This window comes from Brachyistius frenatus, unplaced genomic scaffold (assembly GCF_029030835.1).
Source record: "Brachyistius frenatus isolate BFR_SWC_R1_liver_20210118 unplaced genomic scaffold, ASM2903083v1 Contig_18, whole genome shotgun sequence".
NCBI lineage: Eukaryota > Metazoa > Chordata > Actinopteri > Embiotocidae > Brachyistius > Brachyistius frenatus.
In genome coordinates this window covers 4570225-4587039 of record NW_027210617.1, presented here as the reverse complement: position 1 = coordinate 4587039, position 16815 = coordinate 4570225, and the positions used below count along the sequence as shown (strand labels likewise).

At 44.8% G+C, this 16815-nt stretch overlaps 1 protein-coding gene across 1 annotated transcript in view; it reads right to left on the bottom strand.

Annotated features, from left to right (window-relative positions):
- Window positions 1-16802, bottom strand: part of sema6bb (sema domain, transmembrane domain (TM), and cytoplasmic domain, (semaphorin) 6Bb) — a 120915-nt gene extending 104113 nt beyond the window's left edge. The window contains exon 1 of the mRNA XM_069695008.1: window positions 15962-16802. The gene's annotated coding sequence lies outside the window, so the exon portion shown is untranslated. The remainder of the gene's footprint in view (window positions 1-15961) is intronic.
- Between the last annotated feature and the right edge of the window lie 13 nt (window positions 16803-16815).

Sequence of the window (16815 nt, the reverse complement as noted above, 5' to 3'; positions counted from 1 at the left end):
TTAAGATAGTAATTAAGATAGAAAAATGTTAAGAAGATTGAGACAAAGTGTTTCCTTTAAAACAATTATACAGCACCTTCCTTCCCGAGTGAAAATGAGGCCCCCAGACTGACAGAGAGAACAAATGAGGCGATGGGGAAGCAGTCGGGGTTCGTTCGGGGACGATGCGGATGTTAATCATTTCCACCACTGGTTTACAAGAACCCAGCTTGCTTTGTCTGCCAGTGCTCCTGTACCGTTTATTTACCCGCACTCATCAACATTCTTATTCGGCAGCATAAAAACAGCCTCGCACACAGAGAGAAACACGTGTACATTACACACAACTTTATTTTCCCTCTGGAATCAGGAGCAAATACAACAGACCAAGGCCACAGGGAGTCCTCTGTAAACACAGCCCATGGCAAAACAATTCAAATAAATGACTGAAAATACACTGAATGTATAACAAACAGTCAGTGCACATAAAATAAATACATCTGCTTATGATAAGGCAGATTTCTCATCCTTTCACAACAAGAGAAAAACTTCAAATGATCTTGAAATCGGTACCTCCGCTCCCTCTTCTCTTTGCCGATAAGATTCTCAGCCTTTGTTGCTGGGAGAAAAGCAAACAGCCCGCAACTACTCGCAAGATTTTTCTCTGCGGAGAGAAGACGTTCACCTCATTCCTGTTTATCAGCCTGGAGAATCACTTTTAGTCTTTTTGGTTAATTAACTAAGTGGTGTCTCTAGGCCCTGTCTGCGTGCAGCAAGTTGCCAAACTCCATCAAGTGTCTCAAGCACTCTAACTTCAGGGAGATCGCCCCTGGTCTCGAGATGATAATTGCAAAACGCAACGGGGGGGAGAGAACATGCACACGTTGAAACAATTACAAACGTACAAAGGGGGAACATTGCTTTCCCTTAGCTCTTGTTTCCTCCATCCCTCATGCCTACTCGTTTTGCTTCTTCTCAAATCTTCAGCAGAATAGTTTAATTTTACGGTGTTTTTTTGTGCTTTTCTCCTTGTCTGTCTTTATCTCCTTTCTCCTCTACTCTGCTGTAATCTTGTGGCCTGCAAAGCTCTTTTATATCCTCTTCTTGGCCGTTGACAGTAGCAAGAACTTTCCTCCAAACTCCTGCAATCTTTCTCATTTACCCAAGCTTATTCTCCTTCTTTACGTCATGCTGCTCCGTCCACTGCCTCAAATTCTTCAATTTGCCCTGCTGGGCCTTGGCAAGAGGCAGCCGCAGTCTTCCTCTGACCAAACTTCGATTGGCCCACTTCAAGCTCTCACTCTGGGGTCATTTATTACTTTCCTTTCCTGGCATGTACCAAGTTGCATTCTTCCAAAGGCACTTATGCAGCAATGGAAATCATTTTGGAACTGAACCAGGCTCTCCTTTTTGTGCCCCAGCAGACGCCCACAGAGAGCAAGAACAGAGCGTGGACGAAAAGGAAAGGAGAAGGAGGATAGGGGGAGAGGAGAGGAGAGGAGAGGAGAGGAAGCGTATGAAAGTGTATGAACTATGATAAACACCAGGTCAGCTCGACAGTGGGGTAGGAAATCCTACAAAATCACATGCACTCCAACTCATATACAGTAGACACACTGGGTGAGAGACAAACACTGTTCTTTGTTTCTCCTGAAAGCACCACTCTGCACAGCTTGGTACAAAGGTCCCTGTGGAGAGGCACTTAGCTTCTCTGGCTGAACTGGTCTTCTTCCAGTTGAACTCGTACACTGTAGTAAGTGAAGGCCATTTCCCCTAATTCACTGCCACTGACTTGAGACTTGCACTGGGATAATGATGTCATCACCTGCTCCACTGACCAGCTCGACTGAAGCCATCTCGATAATCATTTCTGATAGCTGCAGTCGGGTCAGTGGTGTGAAGACAGGGCAGCATTACAACGACATAAGAGAAGGACTCTGATTCTTACCCCACCAACATGACCCAAATGCCAAATGTGACTTGTGAGATTTTGTGAGAAGTGAGCCATTGTGGCTTGATTTCCCGCCACGTTTTGCAATCAGTGATAAGTTTATTGGAATTTTTGAGCCCAAAAAACACCAACATCCATGACACATCAACTCCGACACTCACAGGAAAGAGTGTGGACGGGGAGGTAGGGTATGAGTTTTAATGTGACAGTGACGAAGAAGAAGTTCATCATTTTATCATAAACAAAATTTTCAAATATCCATTCAAGTTTGCTGAAACTGAAACCAAAAATTTGGATCTATTCAAGGTCTCATAATCACTGGTTTGTGCAACTTCATGTGAAGTTTTGTGACATAAAAGAGGAGTTGAAACAATATGATAAATGGCATTACCAAAATGCATCAACTTAAAATTATTTACTTTATCCACTTAAGTGTATTAAGATCTAGTGCATCCACTTATCCACTTCCAGATTTAAATGGATTTAAGTGTGATCTGGCCTCTCTCACTAAAGGCATTGGTAGTTTAAAGCTGAAACTCTATTATTGCCCAGTTAAAGTGCCAGGCTGAATTTCACATGCTGATACACACTGTTACGTTACATTAACTCAATTGTCCTGGAATAACAGATTTTTGCAGTCTCATACTTGGGATGGTCTCAGAGAATTCTTTAAGGACATCACTAAACTATTTTTACTGTGTTTATGTTTTAATGCTCTTTTAACGCTGTTAAATTTCTTTGTCTTTCTTCTCACTGTAACATTTTGATCTTCTTCCTAAATGTGTCCCTGCACTATAAATAAAGATTGGACCTCTGTTCTATATTAAGACTACAGTACACATCTAATGGTGGGAGGTGGCGGTGGTTTATATCAAGGTGGACACTGTTAAAAAAAAAAGAATACACCACAACACAGTAGTCAGACCCACAACAATTTCCAATTCGCTCTTCTGAGCTTAGCTCACCAAAGCACACTTTTCAGGCTATTTATGTTGTATTCCAGATGTAATGAAACACATAATGGCTGCAATAGGGACAGTGTGACGGCTCTGGGGGTTTGTGTTTTTCTTTCCTCTGAAGTCTGTCTGCATTTTAAACAGCCTCAGCACTACATCTAATTATATGTATTAAATGTTATTAGCTACTTTTTTTTTCATCCAGAAAAAGACCAGGACAGTTATTTTCTAGTTTACACATATTTTCACATTTTAGTTTTTTCCCATAGTTTGACTGTTTAGTGGGCTATTTTGTGCATTGTTTTGATCCCTCTCAAACAATAAACCTAAAAGGAAACTGTTTTTCCAGCAAAAAAAAAAACGGTTACAAAATTAGATCTCGGTGTTTGTTAACCAAACATATTAACACATTTTACTTTCCTCTGCAATACCTTCACTTACATCAAATTGCTCTCTTTCATTTTTGTGTGTCAAGAAAGGTTAATTAAACACAACCCAACAGCGCCGAGTGGGTAGGGCACCTACAACAGGGGCACAAATGCCATCAGCAGTCCCTGTTTTGATTCCCGGGGCTTGCTGACGCCATATGATTTATTTTCATGAAATAATCTTTCAAGAAAAAGAAAAGGTTAATTAAAAATGTGCTCAAAGCCTTCAACAGCATAAAGTTTACATCAGCAAAAGTCACTTTCATAAGCACAGAAACAACACTGCAAAGCACAGCAATACCAACATAACAGGCTGGTAAGTGCACACACAAACACTGCCTCACATTCTAAATCACCATCTAAATAAGCTGGAAATCCATTTCTGACATAGAAAGAGATGTCAAAGGGCTCTTTGCAGCCGTCAGAATGATCTAAGACACAAATGACTCAACACGAGTGGGCATTCTGATTTTTCACACTTGTGTGCCAGCAAACACTTTGGCTGGTTGGCTCACGACTGTGGCCCACTCTTTCCCAGTGTATAATCAGTCACATTAAGGAGAATGGTAATGTGATGCACAAGAATTAGTCGAGGTCCTCAGGGTCCGGTCTCAAGGGGGGTTTGGAAGAGAAACTAGTTGCCTCGGCCATAGACTCGCATGGGCCTTGAAAATAAGCAACCACCGTTCTGAGCTTTCCTGAACAAGGCTACCGAGACGCCTGACAACAATAACAAAATGTCCTGATGTATACACAGACATATTTTACCCTTGAAAGTGCTTTGACAACATCAATATTGTTCTCCTGTTAATCATGCTGATGCAAGCTAGTGTGGGGGGTGAAAGGAGCTCTGGGACACACCTTCACACGCACACACACACATATTATGTTTCCACGAGGCAGTTGTTGTGTTTATGAACAAAAATTCAGGCTATTTCTATAACTCCCCTGTGTGTCTGTGTCCCCTGGCTCTTAGATGAAAGAGAACTAGTTCACCAAAATACAGCACCGGCTCCGGGAGTGTTCTGCTTTAAGATTTATCACTACATCCACTTACACAGACACTCCGAAGCCTTAAGTCTAACTAAATATCAACTCCTCTGTGAAAGCCTCAGTGGCTGTTAGCTGAGCTGCTTGTTTTAAGGCCGACTGTGTGAGCAAGTGCTGAAGATTGTTTGCATGTTTGAGTGTATTTGCTTCTTTATTCAATTTGATTTATGCCCCATTCTCTCTCATTCTGTCCTCTCCAAGCACTTCATTAGTTTTCTGCATGAGTACTAATGAGTGATACCTAAAACTTGCCAGAGGACCAGGTTCATCCCTCCACCCGGCCCAGGCCAGGTCAGGCTGGCCCATGCTGAGCATCACCTCTGAGCTTCTGTTTTTGGATTGGCATGCCGCCTGGTGGAGCCGGTGGTGCTAAGGTGCATTAATGAGCCACTGAGCTTGCCTGTGTGTGTGTGTGTGTGTGTGTGTGTGTGTGTGTGTGTGTGTGTGTGTGTGTGTGTGTGTGTGTGTGTGTGTGTGTGTGTGTGTGTGTGTGTGTGTGTGTGTGTGTGTGTGTGTGTGTGTGTGTGTGTGTGTGTGTGTGTGTGTGTGTGTGTGTGTGTGTGTGTGTGTGTGTGTGTGTGTGTGTGTATTGACTGACAAGTCCTCTGGCTGCCAATCAACATTCTCCCCTCCTCCTGATCCAGGGATCTATTCATTTCAATCAGGTGAGTATCCCAGCTAGAGTCCTTGACAGTTGGCAGAGAGGCCTCTTACACACACACACATACACTCATAGACACTCTGCAACTGCACATCCACACGCACATGCTCCACTCATTCCCCTATCTGTTCTGTTTCACACTTCTACATTTGTAATCCTCGCTCATTTGTAATTTTGCTTCTGTATGCTAGCCTCAAGAGAGAGAAACTAATTTCAGGAGTGAAAGGGGATTATCAGATGCAAACGAAATCTCCCCACCTCCAGACAAAGACACTGATGTCGACTTTTTTTTTTTTATGGGAACAAAAAGTGTCTCAACGCCTGCTTCAGCCTGGATGTTAACTCTCAAGGAAGAAGCAAGTCAGCTGCCACACTTGCAATTACTCCTTATCAGCACAGGAACCAATTTGACAATAGCAAGAAAATGCTGAGCTGATGGCTCGTAAAAGACAGGAAGAAGTGTCTGCAGAGAGCATAATCAGCTTCCCCCCTTCTCTTTTTGTGAAGTTTGTGTAGTGACAAATATATTCATAAGAAGCAAGGTGGCCTTGGTGGGTCTAGCGAGGTGGGCATTATGTGCACATGTCACAAAAGGCATGCAAAGCATGCTGGCTGCTATAACAGAGGAGTGTTTTCACATTAACGAAGGCTCCTCATGCTGGCTCTGTCTTTTCTTCTGTGGACTGACTCAGACCTGCCAGATAAATAATTCCCTTCACATCTTTGCTTGTCTCATTGTGTTACTGCCAGATGAGGCAGGAGACACTGTCACATTAACCTACCCACCTACCCTCGTACACAAGCAGGGCCACTCACACACACACACACACACACACACACACACACACACACACACACACACACACACACACACACACACACACACACACACACACACACACACACACACACACACACACACACACACACACACACACTTTGACACAGAAACCCCATGCCTGCCTGACTACCAAACAAGCAGAGGAAACCGCGGAGATGCGTATAGAAGACGAGCAGATGAAGGAAAAGGGAAAGAGTCTATGTTCGGAGCCAGCTGGTTAAAGCCTGCAAGACAGTAAATTACCCATCTGATTAAGATTTGAAAAGCGGCGAAGGAAATGAACATAATGCATGCAATTAAGAGAAGAGACAGCAATAAACAGCGTGCTTCAAGCAGTTGTTATGGCACTACTGTCTTGAAAATAGCTCCAGAGAGCGAGAATTTCAACCAACTGCCACGCATTCGCCACTTTGCCATCATTTTATCTTACATAGTTACAATCCATATCGCAGCATTTGTCACCCTCATCTTTAATGCCGGCGCCTCTTCAAACAGAGATGCGAGGCAGTGAGAGAAGTCAATGAAGATAACAGACATTAATTGGTTCGGGTGTCTGTAGAGCCTTTTCTTATGAAACGAGACAGAAATCTGAATGAAGGAGAAAACAGTGGAGCCCCTGAGCTTTCCCTCCATTACAGTGCGTGCCTGAAGATGTCCTCCTATTACGGCCTAAGCCCTGCAGAGCTTCAAAGCTACTTTGTTGTGGCCGTTAATGGTGCTGTTGACAGCAGAGAGGATCCCTGTGCCAGGTAAAGCAGCATGACCCAAAGAACAGAAAAAAACCACAGTGACGATTTTTTACAATGGAAAAAAGACTACCTACAAGGGAGTTGCTGTGCTGTCCGGCAGGCACGCAGTAAAAACTGAAAAAACCTCACAAGAATAACTGCCATCTTTAACATTTGGCAGGAACAGTGCTCTCCAGTGTTTCTGTAACTAAGCATTCGCCCCCTCAGGGTAGCACAATTAAAGACACGCTCCATGAGAGTCATCAATAACGCAAAAATTGAGGGAAAAAATGTTCCATTACGCAGGAGGCGGATCTGAGAGGTTATTCATGGGCTGCATGTGTGTTTCACAAGGATTTTACTTAATTTGGCCTGTTGTTTTCTAGCTGTTACAACAACATGGGTTTATGGCTATTCTTCTAGTGGAAAAACTCACTCAGTGCTTTTCCTTGTCACAGCAACCTTAATGTTTCATGGTACATGACACATCTCGGGACGGCAAGAGCTGGAGTTTGGGCATTTGCTGTCTTGTTTATTACTTCAGTTTAGACTCTGGTATCAAGTTTCTCTGTGCTGCTGCTGCTGCTGCTGCCGCTGCCGCTGCCGCTGCACTGAGCCAAGGGAGACTGTGGCTGGTTTTGAAATGAAACAGACAGAACAAGCAAGGCTATTTATAAGAAGCAAGCAGATAATTGTTGAAAAGGTTAGAGCAGCCGCACAGCAGGTAACAAGTGAGCTGCGTGTTGATGCACACAAGACGATGTGGCGGCAGCGTGGTGATGATGTTGCCAGGTAAAGACAAGGTCAAAAAGAGCAGTTGTGTTTGGAGAGTTACTGATGAGGAGTTCTGTCAAAATCAATACAATGTGAGCTCAAAACAAGCAGATAGCTCTCACATAACCAAATTAGAAACAACACTTTTAACATTTTGGCCCTATTAGAGACATCTTAAACCCACGATGTGCCTCAACTCTTTAGACTATATTTAGAAGAGCAGCAAAAAAGAAAAAACAACAAAGGACATATAATAGCTGCAACAAACCAACATTTCCTGTCACCAGGCAGCAGACAAACCATACAGTGACATCCCATAATTGTAATAAAACAACTGTGCACTCAAATATCAAGCAGAGGGATTAGAAAAATGTTTGAAGCACATCAAACACACAGACGCATAAACTGGAAAACTTTTTAAATAGTTTTTGTATTTATTTAGATTGTATATATACACAAAAAATGTCCCCTCACAAGCAGAGATAGGCTCATATTCCCAAACAAAGACACAAGATTGAGGCTGCAGAAAATATTAACGCCAAGTGCAGCAGATAGATTGACTTGAAGAACACTGTGGTGGTCATAACAGACATGATTAAAATAATGTCAGTTTAAAAGATTTTTTTTTTCTGGCATGAATACACAATACACCGGTAGAGGAAGTGATTTTTTTGGATTATTTAAATCCTCGTTCATTCACCCGTTTCCTGCCCAATTCCTGGCCAAAGGCATTCACTCAAACACTAATTCCCGCTTGAGTTTTCTTGTCATGCAATGTCCCTTGTGCCCGCCTCACTCAGCAACCAGAGAAACCATGCAAGTGGAGCTCGGAGACCTAAAGGACCATGTATCATCTGATGACAGAGGCTGATAAATGCCCGACAGACTGCCAAACCCCGAGACGTGCTACATGAGTCAAGCACAAACACTCCTCCGTTGTGCAGATATGCGTTTGCACATGTATCCATCATCGCTGTGTGGGAGGTGTGTGTCTGTGTGTCAAGCTGGTCGGAGCAGGAAAAGCCTTGCAAGTGTCTATCTCAATGGCGCCATAGGACAATAATAGAGGCCAAGCTCAGGCTCCAGAGCTCGATGATGAGGTAGGAGGAGGGATGATGTGGCCCGATTCAGACTATGAATGATGGGAGCATGCATGTGGACTAAAGGATCTACTGATTGGATATCACGTCAACACACACAAAAATAACACCCATTCCTGTCCTTTACCTTCTCCCTCCCACAGAAATGAATGTTTAAGTGAACAAGCGAGAAAAAGTAAATGGCGAAGCCTGGCCTGAGCTCTGAATGTCACAGTCAGTCATTGCAGCCTCCCTCTAAGTGATGCAGACAGAGACCCATTCTGATTGCCCCACCAGTCGAGCCAAGGGGTGAAAAACATTTACATGCAAATACAAATGACCCACTAGTTACTGTGAGCACGCTAGCTATGGTATTCTGAATGCACAGCAACCACCGAAAACCCAGCACAGAGCACTTGCCAATCAACAGCTCTATTGTAGCACACAGTCTTTTGAAGTAGGTGTTATGTGTGTAGGATATCAATTATTTTTTTTGCTTTTGTGACTTATTGGTTTGTGACTGCTATTGTTACTGCTCCTTATATCAAGAGAAACTAATGTTAATGAATTCAGGCTGGGGACATAATCGACTGTATTAACAGATTTGCTGTGAAGAAGCTTAAATCCTTTCTATAATTTCCACATAACTCCTCAGTATACAGACCGTCTACCATCCTCCCAGAATCCACTCATCTCTGACAGCAGTGCTTAATACCATGCAATCAACCATCCGCTTTCAATTTGAACAATTATGATCCATAACCCATAACAAACATGCCTCTGTCGTACTGAAGTGGTTAGTACCAGGGGACAGATTGCTGGTGGACTGGTTGGGTCTCCAGGAGTCTTGGACAGTGGGAGACCCTGGCTCTGTTCCTGGCTGTCACACACGGCCGGGATACTTGGATCAAGAACCCGCCTGCTGTCATCAGACCTGTTGCCTCCAGATGGGTCCTCGGTCTGATTCTGCGATTCCCGCCTTCAGAGAACACACTCTGTCCTCCTCCTCCCCCACTCCTTATTTCATCTCTTCTCCTCTCAACCAGTGATAAGAAAATCAAACTTGACCTTCTCTTCATCTTTTCACCATTTATTAACAAAGCCCTCATCATCATCCTTTTGTTCTTTAACCTTGACATTCAGCTCCTCACTCGGTGTGACGCTTTCATCTTACTCATTCGCTCCAATTTCTTGGCTAAAATCCCCTCTGTGTGTGGTGTGCATGGGTGTGTGTGTGTGTGTGTGTGTGTGTGTGTGTGTGTGTGTGTGTGTGTGTGTGTGTGTGTGTGTGTGTGTGTGTGTGTGTGTGTGTGTGTGTGTGTGTGTGTGTGTGTGTGTGTGTGAGCACATGCACACATGCTCGATACTTGGGAGATGAGCAGACGCACTGCACAGCCAGACCTCTTTGATTCAGCACAGCAGAGACCCACAGTGAGGCTGTCCATTAATTGGTGCTTCTGAGCCATTAATTTAGGCGAGTACATTCAAGGACCCACTTTCCCTCCACTTTCCAACAGCAACAGAGGCTGAACAAGCATCCTCTCAAGACTCTTCTACTATTTTCCACCTCTCCTCCCTTCCCTCTGCTCGTGGCCTTCTTTCTACTCAGTGCCTCTTTGCTTTTCCCCAATTACTTTACAGTTCAGCTTCATCCATAAACCATCAACGAAGTCGCTGCCCCTTCCTGCCTCACCCGCTCTCTATTCTCTCTTCACTTCACCATCACAGAGCGAAGAGAGACAGTAGGTCACAGTCTCTGCTCTGTCCCTCCACTGTGCCAACCCCGCGCGGGGTGCCAGCAAGCCGGAGTTTTCTTTTTGTTTTTTCAGCATGACTGATTCCCTCAGGTCACTGGACGCATTAAGCTGGTAATTACCTCAAAGCACAAAACAAGTGGCAGCTTGGCAGTCAAATAACCAGACATTTACTCTTTTTTATTTTTTTTTAAAGTGTACAGTCACAAACTTAAAGCAGAGAACTGGTGAGAAGAGTCAAGACCACGACAACAGCAGAGGCTCCAAAACCAGTCGTAAACAATTCTACCAAAAGCAGAAACAGACAATGAGAACGCTCTAATTTTATTTTTGCAGCTTCTCTGTGCCCATAAAACGACAGGATAGAGCTATTTGGGCTGGAAGTTCCCTTCAGAAATGAATCAGCTATATAAAACAGCAGCAGGATAACACCAGTCTGGGCCACAGGGCATGGTTTCTTCAGATTCACGCTGTGCTGATGCGGGAAATGATTCAGGATGTGTGTGTGACCCGCATCCTCTCTGCTATGTCTCCCACCATACAGAATAACCGGCACCTTATTAGTTACTGCATGTGCTCGGTGATCGGAGCAACCACGGTAATAAAACAGAGGTGGTGTAGTTGTATGTATGAATGCCATAATAGAAATAAGTGTAGCTATTTCTATTGTCGGAGAAGAAAAATAATATAATTGCAGTATGGCTGCTGGCACTGAGTATGCAGCTTCAGGCTTCGGGTTTGCGGTGGCTTGTTACTTGTGTGTGTGTGTGTGTGTGTGTGTGTGTGTGTGTGTGTGTGTGTGTGTGTGTGTGTGTGTGTGTGTGTGTGTGTGTGTGTGTGTGTGTGTGTGTGTGTGTGTGTGTGTGTGTGTGTGTGTGTGTGTGTGTGCGCGCGCGCGCGCGCGCCTAAATATGCCAGTGTGTATTCATGTATTGTGGGTGGTATATGGGACCAGCCTGTCCTCTCTCTTCCTGACCAGAACCCCTCGTTAACCAAGGCTCTGTTGACACCGAGACTTCATAAGAATGTAACAGCCATAGACAAAGTGTGTCTATCTTTGACAAAGAGAGAGAGAAAGTGACATGGGTGGGGAGGAGGGGGGCCTATGTGAATGTAACTTAGTGACAAGCAAACAGGCTCTGAAAAACATTCAGCTCACACACAAATTGTTTATTCGTGTCCAGGAGGTAAATGTCGGTGTCCGTCTCCATCACGTCTGTTATTTTATTCTGTCCTGTATCATTCATGGTCCGCTGCCAGCAGTTTATACTCATGGAAATGTCTCTTCCTCAATGCTGCAGAGAATGCAAGAATCCTCTTTTCGCACCTTATTCAGATATTGGAAAGACACACTTGTATACATACACACACACACACACAGAAGAACACGCTGCCCCTGTGGAGGTACAATAAGTCTACATGGAAAGCCAGTTTTACCAACGGGATGCATCTTTATTCAACAGCCACTTGGCCTTTGGTGATAGCAGCTGCATTCTTTGTTCCTGTCATACTGCGCTACCTCGGGCTTACACAACATGATACCGCTCCAACTTCTCCGAGACATTCTGCCACAGTTAAAGGGCATGGACGAAAATATTGAAATCACAGACTTTACAAACTCTGAGCTAAGCCAGTGGCTGCTGATGAGAGCAACTATATGAGGGTGACTTTTCAAAGAAAAATGAAAGAGCGCTTATTATTGACTACATCAAGCTTTCTGCTTTGAACTCTCATCTATTCTGACTGCCTTGGCTTTGCACTGGATGTATAAGAGCCATGAAGATGGAGAGATGACAGTGAAAGGAAGATGTGGCTGGAAAAACAAGTGATTAAAAGATAAAAAGGAGAGAGTGGATGATGAGGAAGCAGCGGTGTGTGATTACATGGCGGAGGTAGCCCCATTGGGCTATAGCACTTATTGCATTTTAATGGGGGGACTGCATGATCCTTGACCCTTTGTGAGGCAGTGGCAGCACCTCAGTGCAGATCAAACTGCCAGCCTGGACAAACCTTCCCCCCTAGAAGGAATCTGGGCGTTGAGAATGAGGTGTGTTATGTGTGGATGTGAGGGCTTGCAGGGTCATAGACAACGTGTTTATCCTGCTGCTATGGTAACCCCTAGCAGTAGCCTTGGGCAAATAACAACAAGCAAAGCCATATGTGTGTGTGTGTGTGTGTGTGTGTGTGTGTGTGTGTGTGTGTGTGTGTGTGTGTGTGTGTGTGTGTGTGTGTGTGTGTGTGTGTGTGTGTGTGTGTGTGTGTGTGTGTGTGTGTGTGTGTGTGTGTGCGTGCGTGTGCGTGTGCACGAGCGAGAGAATACGTGAAGAGGATTTAAAAAATACATGCTATGTGATTTAATAAAAGTCTTCAATTCATACATTTCAAAGAGCTGTCCTCCTCTCTCCCTCACTCCCTCCCTCTCTCTCCTATTGCGGCTGGTCTCCCCCTCAATCATCAGGCCCTCCTTTTCACCTTCTCTTTCTCCGAGCTCCACATGCTAAGTGGGAACATTGTTACGGTCAATTTGTCCCATTCAGGGTCCCAGTGGGCAGTGTCCCTGCCCTGACAGCCTGCAGACAGAGACCACACTGCCTGAGAGGCCTTGACATCAAGGTCCAGAGGAGACTTATAGGGGGGGGTGGGAACGACGTAATGAGAGTGCCCCTTTAAGTTTAGAAAAACAACAAAAGTTCAACCATCTTTGGGTTAAAGAAGTTTTTTTCTAATAAAAGGACCCCACTTCCTAAGCCCAGAATTCAGGTTTCTACATTCAGGTTTTCAGCAATGACTTCTGCAATTATATTTTTAGACTCTGTGAAATGATGGAAAAGAAACACGATGAGGTAAGACTTCATCTGTCAAGTGAAGCTTTGTCTGACTACTCTATGCTTTTTATTTCTATGCTGGAACCGCCCCAGGCCCACAGGTGATGTAACCCCGCGGCAGGGTGCAGCGGGGAAGTGGGGAAGGGGGGATTAAGTCACGGTGTAAAGACACCTGTTATTTTAACGCATAGGGTGCAACACTTGCTCCGAAGCAAGGGGCGCAGAGCGGCTGTTGGCGTCAGAAATGAGGCACAAACAGGGCAGCCATTCAACCAAGGCTGGACAGTGCTGAATCACACTTGTATCAGGCACAGACAGACTGACTCGCACACATGCACACACACAAAGTCCATACAAGACAGGAAGGCAAACAGACACAATGTGACAAACACTGTCTCTTATGTTTCTCTCTGATAAACATGGACAAATTCTCACTGTGTCTTTTCTCTTTGACCTACACACACACACACACAAACAATTCCTCAAACTAATTGGCGACTCAGACTCCACAGTAAAGACAGCGGGGATCTGTCAAGGGCATGTGTGTATGGTGGGATGTTACAGAGCTCCCTAAATTAGCTAACTTTATAATAAATCACTGGGCACTGCTAGCCAAGGATTAGCCAAGCTCCAGCGAGCAGTTTGTTAAGCTGCGAGGAGAAGCACTGGGGACCGAGAAAACACTGCCAAAAACTGACATCAGCATTGGGACCTTGGAACGGTAGATGCCTCCTGCCTGCTTTCCTGGGTACACATTTAGCATTGTTATCCAAATTCTCCATTGACACAAAATCCTGCCCCTGTATTAGGCCTTAATTTGGAACTATTGTTGTTTTTTTTCCCCCCGTTGAGGTTTCTCCACTAATCACTTTTAGTGTTCGGGACATCAGGTGCACTGTTTCTCCAATTGCTTTCTTTATGCTCACCTTACATAATTCTCAGTGCAATCTTGCCCCCTACTGAGTCATTTATTTTGGAAGGAGTAATGCTTCCTACAGTCTGGTTATTTATATGCTGACTGAGAAAACATTTATCCCCTCTCCCCTGCCTGCAGAGAGAAAGTAAATTCGTTTGAGAAAACGTATTTGTAAATTCCCTCAATACCATCGAAACAGAAATCACTTTTGTAAAATTGTTGATGTGAATTTTGACATGGGGCTAATATTTCAATTGTGGTCACTGTCTGTCAGCAGCTCCAAAGTCTGCGTTCGATAATTCAGGTTTCATGATCTTGTGCTGCATTTGATGAAAGAAAAATACATTTTATTGCTGGGTACATTTTCCTTCCACCTTTCTCAAGATGACTGGAAGCATCAGCAAGAAGGTGCCATGCTTCTATTTGAAACTCTGATGAAGTGCAGCTTCTAAACAAATGAAAACTGGATCCAGTACCATAAGAAGATCAGAGATCATATAAGACAGGTATTTCCTCTGTTGTCTATTAATTCCTTCCCTCTGATAGTGCTTGTCTTGTAATTACTGGTGGTGTGATGAGCCTACAAAAACATGTCAGAGAAAAGGGCACCACTGTGCCTCTGTAATGCCCAAGAAACAGCTAGACATAGATGATGAGACGATATCTACTTTAGGATCATCTCTCCTTTCATCTGCCTCATGTTTCATCCTAACTTCTTCCCTTTCACTTCTGTCTGTAAAAAAGAATAAAGTCTGAAACAGAGTCTGGTGCAGTACATCACCCCCTAAAGGAGCATCTGAGCAGCAGGGAGGAAGGATCTATGCGTAACCTGCGGCAGCAACCCTGAGCCCTGGCTGTCAGAGTGGGTGACAGCCCAGAGGAAGAGGAATTAAAGAGGCTCTTGTCCTCCGAGGCTGATTGACACGGTTTCGAGCGACAGAAAGGTTAGTGGAGGTGCTGGTATTCCCTTGGCTTGTCTTGCCTCACAGTGGACAAGGAGCACTGTCTCACTTTCTTTAGATGTCTCTCCTCCTACTCTTCTCTCCTCTCACACTGGGGCTCATTATAGGAATGCCCTGACCCTTCGGGACTTTACTTACTTCTCTGTCTCTCGTTCCAGTCCACAAACCTCAGCATTGGACAAAAGGTAGCTGAAAGGCAATTTGAATTTGAAACAAGGCCCACAACAAAAACATGCAGCTCCCAAATGGGGAAACTTTAGGAGACTTGGAGGCAGCTACTGAGAGTTAGCGGTCCTTGCACAGAAAAAGCAAAAATGTGATTCTGACACTATCCAGCCAAGTAGCTCAATGTACTGTAAAGATAGCAGCTACTGCAGAGGGAGAGAGAGGGCGAGATGACAGAGCCTGCAGGCAGGAATAGGGGACATTAGGGGCCCAGCGGGTAGGACTGTAGAACAGACACGACCGCTAGAAGATAACATGCAATCTCACAACTCACAGCATACAAACAGCAAGCGCACATGCAAACGCAGTGAGGAAGACGAGGTAAGGAAGGTACATTTTGGCTAATGTCTTGGTGAAGACACACTGACTCTGCTTCCACAGTTCTGCAACTCTTTTTCTAGTTATGCTTTACAACAACTGCAATGTCAAAGAGGAAAACCTCATTTGGCACAGCAAAGAAAGTCAGGAATTTAGCAATTAAACCATTTCTTTGTAAAAGTGAGACACGATACACAGGATTTATGAGAGCAATGTCAATACCAAATCAATAGATGGATGGTGAAGCTGTCTTCAGGCTCCGGACAGAAGCCTGCTTGTTTTGTGTGTGGCTGCAAGCTACGCAGTATGAAATTGAGAGTACAGTGAAACCTATTGTAGAGGCAGGATGCCAAAGATTACAGATCAGCCCACTATTGAGGTTTGGTTTTAACCGATTCCTATAATTAAATTCCGTCGTGTGATCAATTTGTCCAAAGCGTCAGGGCGCGACAGAGCCACAGAGCGCACCGCCACCCAGCACCGACCTCCACATCGGACAACTCGGGTCACTTACCTCTGATTATCTGGGGAAGGTGCCGCCGAGATAGCAACTGTATGAGTCAGTTGTGTGTCCCGCTGGATACAAAAAAATCCGAGAGTGATCAGAGGAGAGAGCAGGCTCGTTAGTGCGTTACCAGATCCTGTGTCGGGCTTTGTAAACTACTCCTCCTTGTCGCACCTGTCTCTGGCAAAAACTGATCCCGTACGCCGGCCTGACATCCCTAAGACAACTGTCTCAGGGGTTGTGTCCGTGCCCCTTGCTCGTGTCAACACACACACACACACACACACACACACATACACACACACGCGGCACCACCTGTCCCCGGTGCAAAACAGCCCACAAAGAGCTTCTATGTCGCGCAACGACACATGGCATTCCCCGTTAGTCTCTGCAGCAGTACTCCCTCAAAGACAGCCGTCCGAGATCCCCAAGTAATCTGGAAACGCTGGGAGCAGTGAATGATGAAAAGGAGCGTGCAATAATAACCCATCCAGCACACCATTGGCACCAAACCAGCTGCAACGTTTGGAAATTACATCTGCCGCCCTCGTTGTTCGCCCAGTTGTGTTATCAATCTTCCGTCCCCACGATAGTTGGTCTATTTTGCCGCTGCGCACGACTGCTGCTCTGTCATTGCTGCGTCTTTTCCACCTCGGGTCTCAATGAAAGAAAAGACTGTTCTTCTCTCTGCATATGCGCCACACTTCCACGCAGAGTCAGGCTCGGGATCCAGCGCACGCCAAAGTCCCATTCATCGGTTTATTAAAAATAGTTGCTGTTCCTTGAGCGGCACTCAGGAGCTTTGGTGAAATGGGAGGACCACCGCGTTTGTCTTCTAGCGGCAGTATGAGCTACAGCATCTC